This window comes from Rhinopithecus bieti, unplaced genomic scaffold (assembly GCF_001698545.2).
Source record: "Rhinopithecus bieti isolate Rb0 unplaced genomic scaffold, ASM169854v2 scaffold_19550, whole genome shotgun sequence".
Lineage (NCBI taxonomy): Eukaryota > Metazoa > Chordata > Mammalia > Primates > Cercopithecidae > Rhinopithecus > Rhinopithecus bieti.
In genome coordinates, this window is record NW_016809439.1 from 65,731 (window position 1) to 70,749 (window position 5,019).

Consider the following 5,019-nt stretch of genomic DNA (forward strand, 5'->3'; position numbering starts at 1 on the left):
TTCATTCTCTGAAAAGACTCCCTTGCTTGCTTCTGTGAGTTTTCAAACACTACCACGCTGATGTCTATGGTTTTTAATTACATACCACCAAAAGCTTTTCAGACAGTAGAGCCTTAGCAGCTGGAGACATTCAGCTTCTCTGAGCCTCCCTTGCTTGGCTTTGACGTTCATTAGAAAAATCATCATGCTGGACCAGATTCTTTAAAAATTCTTTTTTTTGCAACAAAAGCCACAGAAGTCTCATAAAAGAGTTCCAGTTAGACTTGTGTGCTCACAGACAGGAACTGTGGTTGATAAAAGTGTAAAAATAAAAATATGTGAGTAAACGGTTACCATTCCTATTAAGTAGTAAGATGGAAGATTAATGCCACCTACTGCACAAAGCCTGAAGCTGGGGAAAGCTTGAACCACCTGTTATTTGTAGACTAGCACACAATTTATGATCAAAAGACTAATTTGGATTCTGTTCTGTTTTAATAAACTTAGAATTTTCAGTAAAAACACCACTGTGACCAAAAAAGAAAAAAAAAAGCAATTTCTTTCCTTTGTGAGAAAAAATAGAAAGACAAACACATAAGTTGCCAGAATGTGCATAATCACTACTTCATGATCTTCTTTCCCTAGTCTTCTTACTGAGTGCCACCCTCTGCCACCAAACTCAAGTTGAGCTGACTCAGTAAAATTAACTGTTCCAAGCCAGTAGCTTTATCCTACCAAAAAAGCCAATGATTTCCAATGTTAAATAGCAGAACAGTCCCTCAAACTGCTGTGATGATCTTGGGGCCAAGCCAGCTCTTGGTATTGTCAAAGCACCACATGACACTTGCCAAGCTAGGGAGTGCAAGTTCTCACACCTAAGATGTAAAGACTGAGACCCACTCCCTTAGATGCGGGCACCTGCAAAGCTTAGTTGACTCATGAAGTAGTCAATGAAATACAAAAAATCATCAAAAGATCAAACTCAGAATTAGAAGCAAACATGTTATGGAGAGATGGCTCAGGGAGTATGGGAGAGAAAACTGCCAACGGTCCCAGGGACAAACAGAAACAGCAGGAGTACTTACAATAGAAAACAGAGAAATTTCACTTGTTCAGTAGTCCTGATGCACCAACAAAACTAAGAGACAGGAAAGACAGACAGATGGAGAAAAAAATTATATAAAGACTGGAATATTCAACTCTAGTCTGGCAGATGTAAAAACTGCACAATTCTTTCTATGAGGTGAGATACTCATTAAAAATGTCATATTCATGAATGTTATCACTAGTGAATGAATGATTAACAGACTTCAACTATAAGAGAGACTGGTAGAAACACTCAGAAATGCCACAAATTCAAATTTATAGATGAAAAGTAAACTTCCAAGAGGTCTAGCACTGCTTTCTTGTATAAAGAACAAGAAAACAAGGTTTTTGGTTGCATAAGGACCTTTAAAAAACCTATTAAGTGTATTAGATTGAAAAGTTCATTTGACAAAAACAGAATAGGGGAAAAAGATTACCTACCGGGTGAGGGTGGTAGGACTTGAAAGATGGTGCTTCTTGCGCTGATATAAAGTGTTGAATGAATTACCCTCTCTTTGGCCCAGGTTTCATCTTATTTGACATGAATGCACTGCTTGCGTGCAACTGAAAGTCTCACAAATGACTCCTTATCAACTTCCTGAAGCATTTCACATTTAGAGGAGGAAGTAACAAGGCAGTGATGTGCCAAGTACATACCCCAAGTGCTGTCTAGAGAGAACTAAATAGCCTTAAAAGCCACAAAAGAGGGCACCCGGTCAACAACCATTTAACTGCTGATATACAATCAAAGAACAGATCCAGAGTTACTAATGACATTTCACTCCCCTTAGACATTCTGGGGCTGCTAAAGAACTGACTCCTACATCGCTCTATTTTCTTGGTACTTTAGTCCATCCTTCTGCTCTTTAAACCTCTGGGTGTCTTCCTTTCTGCTGGAAGTCACCATGCCATCTGGAGTTTTTCTTTAAGTCATAGCAACACTGAGAAGCATTTCCCCAACTGATCTACAGTGACAATTACAAACAGTGTTTCTTGTACTCCTTTTCCATATTTCATCCTGCAACTCATTGGTCCTTCTTTACATCTAAATTTTACTGAAACTTTTTAGTAAAATGTCACAGGGCCACAAAAGGATATACAGTCGACTATGTGCCACGTAATGAACTCTCGGTCATGTGGTGGTCCCGTAGGGTTATAATGGAGATGAAAAACTATTGCCTAGTGATGTCCTGATGATCCTGACCCTGTGTAAGCCTAGGCAACTTATGTGTCTGTGCCTTAGTTTTTAACAAAAAAGTTTAAAAGTAAATAAGTAATTTTAAACAAAGAAAACTTATGAACTAGGGATATAAAGAAAGAAAATATTTTTGTATAGCTGTTCCACATGTTTGTTTTTTAAGCTAATTACTATTACAAAAGAGTCAAAGCTTCTTTAAAAGTTCAAAAGGTGATAAAGTATACAGTAAATTAAATTAAATTTACTATAGAAGGAAAAGTTTTTAAAAATAAATTTAGTGTACCTGAAGGGCACAGTGTTTATACAAGCTACAGTAGTGTACTGTAATGTCCTAGGCCTTCACATTCACTCACCACTCACTCATTGACACACTCAGAGCAACTTCCTGTCCTGCAAGTTCCATTCATGGTAAGCACCCTCTACAGGTGTATTATTTTTTATCTTTTATACCACATTTTTACTGTAACTTTTCTATGCTTAGATATGTTTAGATACACAAATACTTACCATTGTGTTACAATTGCCCACAGTAGTTTGTTTTCTTGTTTGTTTTGTTTTGTTTTATTTGTTTTTAGACAGGATTTTGTTCTGCCAGCCAGGCTGGAGTACAATGGCAAAATCATGGGTCACTGCAGACTCAGCCTCCTAGGCTCAAGCAATCCTCCTGCTTCAACCTCTTGAGTAGTTGGGACTATAGGCATGCACCACCACTCCCAGCTAATTTTTTTAAAAAACTTAAGAGATGGGAGGTGTGTTTTGGTGGGGGTGGGGGGTCTCACTATGTTGACCAGGCTGGTCTTGAACTCCTGGCCTCAAGGGATCTTCCTACCTTAGCCTCCAAAAATGTTGGGATTACAAGCATGAGACATCACACCTAACACCTATAGTATTTGGTAGAATAATGTGATGTACAGGCTTGTAGCCTAGGAGCAATAGGTTGTTGCCATTTAGCCCAGGTGTGTAATAGTCTACACCACCTAAGTTTGTGTAAGTGGACTTTATGATGTTCACACAAAAAAATCACCGAAAGATGCATTTCTCAGAACTACCCTCTGACTAAGTGATGTATGACTGTATTATACTGTACTTAACTAAAGTTTTGTGATAAAGTAATCTTGCAGCAAATTTAAACTGAAACTTGATATAGAATGTGACCTTACATTGAAAACTCCAAGGACCTTGCAAAAGTCAGATGATTTCCCAGGAGAGATGGGGGGACTGATTAAACCAAATAATTTACTCAGTTTTAACTGATCATTTAAAATATTCTTGATTCTAATTGGAAATTTACCTCCTTGCTGATGAGCCAGAAACTACACATGTTATAAGCTTTGTATCAACCTCGGTGGACCTCAAAGGTAAATTCAGTTCACCAAAGCCAAAAGTAGCCATCTGACAAACTCACAGAGAAGACACAGAGCATGACCCCCACCACCCACTGTCACTCATTATCCAATGTGACTTTGCCTTCTTGGGTGATTCTAATATTTCTTTAACATGATTTCCAGTGGGAGAACAAAAGTCACTGCTTGTTAAGGTCACAGTTGGTTTAAGGGGATCCCTGGATTCATCAAAGTTATTTGGGTCAAAGTGGTAGAAGCCCTCAGAAGAGAGGGTTGGGGAGTTCTGCAGAATGGAGTGGCTCCCAAAGGAGCTGAAGCTGGGGTTATCCCACTGACTAGGATCTAGCTTGGAAGACACTTGGGAGAGAGGCCCATCTTGTGCCACTGGGTCTGTAGGCTGTTCTACACCTGCTTACTTACTGCCATCTTTTTGTATCTTGTGAGTCAGTTTGCTACTTGGTTTCCTGCCAAGTTTCCTTGGAAGGGCTTACAGAGTACCGGGAGTTTCTTTAAGGTCAGGAGGAGACTTCTGGAACCTGGCACCTCCTAGCAAAGAAGGACTTGTATTCTCATCCAGTTCTTTGGGACTCAAGTGGTAGGATGCCTTAGGGAGAAGTGTGCTTTCCACAGAAGCGCCGGCATCTGAGAACTCTCCTTCAATTGCTTTCTTCCTCAGAGGGACAGGCTTGGACTTTCTCAGCTTGCTTCTTCTGCTGGGCACAGGCTCTAGACAGGAGTTTCCAACTTTTAGATCAGCTTCTGTGGAAGCCTCTAGGGTGAATCCCATGCCACCTTCTGTCATTGCCTTGTCCTGGAGGGCATCTGGTGGGCTAGATGGCAGGCCTAGCCTGAGACTGCAGTTACACAGCCATGAGCTGGTTTTGTTCTGATGGCTGCCAGCATACCTGTGGAATCCTTTGTTTCTATTGAAAATGACCTCACAATGGAAATTTTGCTAAAATCATGTTCACGTTCTTCTTTGAAATCCTTGACTGAGAGAGAGAGTCAATGGCCTGCTGTGACACCTCATTTTCTGACAGTTTAGACCAAGTCTCAGATGAACATTTTTCAACCACTTCTGCTACCAGCTTTCCTCCTCAGCTTCCTGTGATTCTAAAATGAAACACAAAACCATCTATTAAAGAATTGTCTTTCTGACATTGGTAAATGTTCTCTTCTACCTAAATTCACAAAAGCAAACTGCAAGTTCTTCCCTCTTTGCTTTTATTAAGCATCTCTAAAATTCAGCAAGGATGGCAGCACAGCCTAAAAGAGAACAGCTGACACAACACCCTAAAATGAATTCTCGATCCCAAATTGTGTATGCGCATTATCCAAGTGATGTGAATAACAAGTACACCAAAAGAGCCATTTAGAAAAAGGATAGAGCAAGAGTCTACATGCTGCAATGCA

General features: G+C 39.9%; 1 pseudogene; it reads right to left on the reverse strand.

Moving 5' to 3' along the window:
- Positions 1-4,741, reverse strand: part of LOC108540318 (transforming acidic coiled-coil-containing protein 1-like) — a 19,230-nt pseudogene extending 14,489 nt beyond the window's left edge.
- Positions 4,742-5,019: the final 278 nt, after the last annotated feature.